The sequence below is a fragment of the Leguminivora glycinivorella genome, chromosome 5, assembly GCF_023078275.1.
Source record: "Leguminivora glycinivorella isolate SPB_JAAS2020 chromosome 5, LegGlyc_1.1, whole genome shotgun sequence".
NCBI lineage: Eukaryota > Metazoa > Arthropoda > Insecta > Lepidoptera > Tortricidae > Leguminivora > Leguminivora glycinivorella.
Genome location: NC_062975.1, coordinates 24703370 through 24710291, shown reverse-complemented (window position 1 = coordinate 24710291; position 6922 = coordinate 24703370).

Genomic DNA, 6922 nt, shown 5'->3' with positions numbered 1-6922 from the left:
TTTGCCGCGTGAAGGACGGACAAACAAACAGCAACACACACTTTCCCATTTATAATATTAGTATGGATTAACGACATAATTATTAAAATCATAAGCATTAATTTATGTTCCTTGTGGTGAAATGCTAAGAATTCCATCATCATCTTTCCTCCCATTAGTGTTATAGAAGTCGATTGTGGGATTTGGGTTCAATGTGGGCTATGGGGGAGAAACCCGGCACTGCATTATCAAAATTTCATTATCTTTCAACATTGCTAAAAATGGTACTGAATTCGTAGAATTCCATGTGCATTACATACCCTTGTTTGTAAATAACTGTAGGTGCTTTACATCTTTAATTATGTACAGGTGCGTTCAAAATTGCATGGACACGAAACTAAACTTACCAACATACAATTTATTCAGCATCCATACTGACGTCATACCACCATGTTTCACCGCTATTTTACCCAGTTTTTGAAGTAATTTCATTCGATCTGGAAAAAACATAAAATAATATTTTATTATCAGCTATCACATATTATGTAACTCATAAATTATACATATGTATACACCATGTTTTTTTTTGTTTTCCGTTAAATTCGACACGTCGTTAGGTAAATTATTAGGAACCAACCTGTATATCACTTTTAGTTACTCATGTACCAATAATTATTGTAATGTATTGTTTTTATTATGACGTGTAAAATTATAGTTTTATCAATAAATATTGAATTGAATTGAATTGAGTTAAATTCGGAAAAAAAAAATCATAATTTTCATTCATAATAATTGAATTTATTAGTGTGGCAGACCCTTAAAAATAACATTCAAGTTAGTGTCCAAGTGATTGACGGCACATGTCAAAACAAATAACATTAGGAATTGGTAAAGGCTGTGACACACATGTTCAGCAATTATCTTTATTTTTTAATAACTCGATAACCGCAAGAGTTAAGACGCTAGTTTCTTAGAGAAATTTGATGTAATGAATCTTCCCTTAAAGTGAACGGAATTCAATAAAAACAGGGCGTATATATTATGTAGTAGCTTAGACCATACAACAATTGCAGGCCTATAATGATGCTTGCAATTTTATCACTTAGATACCTGCAATTTTATCTTTTCAAATATATTGTGTGATGAGCGCAGATAGTTGTTTCTAGGTTATGGATGTTTTTTCTGTATATCAAGTATTTGTATATAATATATATCGTTGTCTGAGTACTCACAACTTTACAAGCATTCTTGAGCTTACTGTGGGACAGTCCATCTGTGTAAGAACGTCGATGAATGAATGTCTTAACTAAAGTTTTCCGTATTTTTTCAGTATGCAAAACAATTTTTCTAGAAAGTATTTAAAAAAATACATATGGTTCTATATTTTTCCGAAAATATTAATATTATCAAAAAACGTAATTTTCCAGAAAAACGTTCCACTTTCATTGTGTAATTTACCAAATTTCAGCTTTCTATCATTGCCACGGACGAACAAGTGCGCTATAAAGGGTTCTGTCTACGGAATCCTATATTTGTTGAGCCAAAACGTCCCAATCCTTCATCGGCCAGCAGGCAAGTGCACAAAACCCCGGGAGGCCACAAGAAGCACTTCCTTACACACCCTGTGTATCCTGCGCCGTTTCCACCTTGTATACAAGGCCCAGAGGCCCGTAGCCACCAGCACTAGTAACCGCAACATTTCACGTCTGACAAGGCCTAACGCTGAAATAACTATGAAAGATACCTTCATAGAATAATATTTTATCAACAGATAGATGAGGCAGGATAAAACAGGTATTTTATTTTTTAATATTGGCCTTGTTGATATTGGGTTGGTAAGAAAGTAATGAGCGATCGATTGAATTCCACATAAAATTTTGAGAGAGTTCTAGAATCTTCTATGGTCGAAAGTATATAAAGGGCGAGTCGCACAGTTTCTCGTCAGTCATTCACTAGCTGTCGCCGAGCTAATATAAGGAAGAAAATGGACGAATTAAAAGTGCATGTAAGGCATTGCTTACTATATGAATTTCAGTCTGGCCATTCAGCCGCCGAAGCAGTGCGTAATATATGTCAGCGTGTTGCTCCTGAAGTTGTGTCTGAGGCCACGGCGAGCGATGGTTCCAGCGGTTTCGTAGTGGCGACTTTCATTATCAGATCAACCTAAGTCTGGTCGACCGGTGAAGATTGATGTAGCCAAATTAAAAACCTTAATTGAAGGAGATCCGAGGCTAACGAGTCGTACTCTTGCTACCGAGTTAGGCTGCTCTCATGTCACCATAGAAACACATTTACACGAGTTGGGAAAAAACTACAAATACAGTGTTTGGATACCGCACGAACTTGATAGAGATCAACTAAACCGCCGTGCCGATATCTGCATACAACTTCTGTCTTTTCGCCGCACATTCAACTGGTTGGACCATCTTATCACTGGAGATGAAAAATGGGTCTTATATATAAATCACACACGCAAACGTCAGTGGCTAGCTCCAAACGAAAAAGGAATAGAGGCACCAAAAACAGAGCCTCACCCGAAAAAAGTTATGCTGTCCGTTTGGTGGGATATTCATGGTATTATTCACTGGGAACTCCTACCAAGTGGAATGACTGTTACCGCATCAGTATACTGTAATCAGCTTGAAAATTTAAACCAAAAAATCTGTCAGAATCGTCCACAGCATGCTAAAGACAATGCTCGCCCACACATTGCAAAAGTGACTCGGCTAAAGCTATTGGAGCTAGGTTGGAAAGTGATACCTCATCCACCGTACTCTCCAGACTTGGCACCTACGGATTACGCATTGTTCAGATCGCTAAGCAATGCCTTGAATGAAAAAAAGTTCGATGATCAAGCCCATCTACGACAGTACATAGCTGAGTTTTTGAATCTAAACCTAAGAACTTCTTCGCCGATGCTATTCATTCTTTACCAGAACGATGGAGACAAGTAGTAGATAACGAAGGCCGTTATATTTTTGATAAATGATTAAAATAATAAATTAAATAAAAATTACAATATTGGTTATGATTCGCTCATTACTTTCTTACCAACCCAATATTCAGAGAACCATACCATAGACAGTTTTATTTTCATGTTTGCACTCAAACTGCATATTCAAAATGGTAGGTGGTCCACTAGATAACTAAGATGAATGAAAGTACTTAGGTATTTGTTGAATTTATAATTTTCTTTCAAAGTAAGTGCTTGGTCGTAGAAAAAGTATTGTATGCAACGGTGTTTAACTGAGTCAAAAAATGCTCGTGGCGTCTTTATTAACAATTTTCGGCTTCGCCTCAAATTGTTACTCAAGCCACTCACCTTTTTTTGACCTCTTTTAACCACCAGTTGCATAAAATACTATAAATAAATCTCTACAGTTCGTGGTCAGAAATGTCAACGTTTTTAACATTTTTATGTGTAAACACACCTCTCTTTTTGTTCAGTGGTAACAGAGTGGCAAGTTATTCTAAAGATATCAAACGTTATTCTTGTGTGTAATACCATAAATTAAATATAACAAGATCATACCATCCCATACATTAAAATGCGATCGCCTACGAACGCGCTTACACTCCACCACACATAGATGGCGCCTCAAAAATGCCTTGTTGTCACCGATTATTTGTAGATTGGCATTAAGTGTCAATTCCGAGCCGTAAATCTATGTCAAAAGTGACACTTAACGCCATCTTAACGCCTTTCTTATGTGAAACTTATCGAACAAATGTTGGTTGTCACAGTTTAATACCTAGAATTTGTAGAGAGCATAACATATTGTACAAACAAAATAATACTGACATGTTGAAAATGACACATAATCAGTTAAAAACATATTTACATACACTTAAGGCTAAACCGTAAGGCGTAACATACATATATATACGTAAAATACATATTACAACTTTTTGAAATTAATTACATACTTATATAACTATTTCTACCTCCTTGCTAACTAGATTACTCATAGTATCAGTATTTAAAGTTGTACCTACCTACTTAGTTAATTTAGATGTACACTTCCATTTCAACTTGGTTCCTACTTAGGATTAAGAAAAATTTTGAAACATGCATGCCGTGTTTGCCTGTAATTGGGTGAATACTCGAGCAAGTTTATCTTAAAGTAATTTTAATGTATAAGTATCTTTGTATTACACCTGTTGGCAAACCTAAATAAATAAATAAATAAATCTACAAGTATAATCGAAAGCTACAAGACATTTTTTTTGTGGCGCCATCTATGTGTGGTGGAGTGTAAGCGCGGTCTTAGGCGGTCGCATTTTAATGTATGGGATGGTATGATCTTGTTATATTTAATCTATGGTAATACTTACACATTAAATTTGGCGTAAAACGTACAAAGAAACTCAAGGCTGGTAACGAAATCACGAACGAAAACAGGTATACTTATATCATTACTCAATGAGTAAAGTAATTAGACATAACGATACGTTATATGTACATGTAATTATTATGTCGATGTTTTGTTCTTCATTGGTTTTGACCTCATATTTAAAACTGTTCAATACTGCTTATTTTTAAATCAAAGGAAAAATAGTAAATTCACACCTCCGGCAGGACTCGAACCTGCGACCTTTGGCCATGCCGGAGCCATCGCGCTTGCAACTGATTTCCTTTAATTTAAAAATATGTAATATCGCTCGCAGACGTTTCTGCATGATAAAAAATAAAATAAAAAACAAATTTTGTTCAATAGAGTTTGGATTTTTTTTAATTTTTCGCAGTTATTTAGATTAAAGCGTAGATTAACTACGAGTATTAGGGTGTTTCATATTTGTATGAGAAAAATAAAATTGTGATATTTTTTCTGATTTCGCTCGGCTTTCGGTTCTAGCTTATCTTAAACGCCTATATACCAAATTTCAAGCGATTTGGACGTTGTTTAGAGGTCGCACACATGAACAGTTTGAAAAAAAAGTTGCTAAAAAGTAATGTTACTCAATTTTCTTTTTAAATAAAACAATAGAGTAGTTGTAACTTATTTGAAAGTAAAAGTAAACTTAAAATACAACAGTTGTAACATCCATTCTTCATAAAATAAGTCATCATCATCATTTAGCTTACATGTGTAAGCCGCAACCTTATCTTTTGTTCGCAAGTAGTAACGCATTTTCTGTGATGTTCGACGACTTTCAGCGAGAACCGTTTTGCTCTTCATCTTTGACTGGAGCGTTAATTTTTATTATTAAATATATAGGTATACTTACTCTTCTTTGCGGTATGATAGACTATTGTTAGACTATCGACCAAGTCTGGTGTTAGGGCTACAATAATCGCTAACATCCTGAACATTAAATAGTTCTAAGACAAAAATCAAAAATGTAAGTAGGGTCTATATCCCGGTCAATATACTTAAGTCAAAGAACGATCTTGTTTTCTTCTTTGTCGTCACACTCTTGGCAGAGTGGTCGTGGTCGTCACATCAGGGGTGGTAGCAAGCTTAACAATGCATCGACATTCCTTACGCATTCGTAGAGTGGGCCACTAAGTGCAGCCTTGACTTGGCTGGTCCATCGCATCTGAACCTTGTCCAGGATACTCTTAGCTTTCTTCTGCAGCACCACATTTCTAGGAAATCTATCTTCTTTTCCCTTGAAGTCCACGTCTCAGCACCGTAAAGAAATATGGGAAAATTGGGAGATACTAATGCCCTGACAAGTCGCATTTTAGTGGCATTTGTGATGAAGATTCTCCATATTTTGCCGAGCCGGTCCATGGCGGACCTGGTGATAGCCAATGTACCGCTTGATATCATCCACCTATCCTGTTATCAGTGCCCCGAGAGGGCCGAGAGACCACTGCTTCATGCCAAAAACAGGACAAAAAACCAAAAAACTTGTTCCTTAGAAGGAAGTCGAGCGTCCAAAAAAATACCATAAGAAACCTTGCCTAGAAACTAAATGCCACGTCAACTAGTAATTTTTTTAAAAGAACTTGCTTCAATATAAAAACTTTTCATTAAAATCACTTTTATACCACCTACTACAAAAAGTTACATAAATTTTGTTTCTAGCCTTTCCTGCGCCCATACTAACTTCTTCAGACAAAAGTTGCCACAGTGTGCGACCTCTAAATATTGTCCGATTTCCCTGATTTTTGGTATATGGGCTCTGTATAGGTGTAGAAACAAGAAGAAAAGCGAAGTCAAAGATAAATCAAAATTTTGGAAAAATGAAACACCCTAACGAGTATACACGGTGAAATAAAAACCGGCCAAGAGCGTGTCGGGCCACGCTCAGTGTAGGGTTCCGTAGTTTTCCGTATTTTTCTCAAAAACTACTGAACCTATCAAGTTCAAAACAATTTTCCTAGAAAGTATTTATAAAGTTCTACTTTTGTGATTTTTTCATATTTTTTAAACATATGGTTCAAAAGTTAGAGGGGGGACGCACTTTTTTTTCCTTTAGGAGCGATTATTTCCGAAAATATTAATATTATCAAAAAACGATCTTAGTAAACCTTTATTCATTTTTAAATACCTATCCAACAATATATCAAACGTTGGGGTTGGAATGAAAAAAAATATCAGCCCCCACTTTGCATGTAGGGGGGGTACCCTAATAAAACATTTTTTTCCAATTTTTATTTTTGCACTTTGTTGGCGTGATTGATATACATATTTTTTTTTTTTTTTTTTTTTTTTTTTTTTTTTTTTTTTTTTTTTTTTTTTTAATAATAATAAATATTATAGGACATTCTTACACAGATTGACTGAGGCCCACGGTAAGCTCAAGAAGGCTTGTGTTGTGGGTACTCAGACAACGATATATTTAATATATAAATAATTATATACATAGAAAACATCCATGACTCAGGAACAAATATCTGTGCTCATCACACAAATAAATGCCCTTACCGGGATTCGAACCCAGGACCGCGGCGCAGCAGGCAGGGTCACTACCGACTGCGCCAGACCGGTCG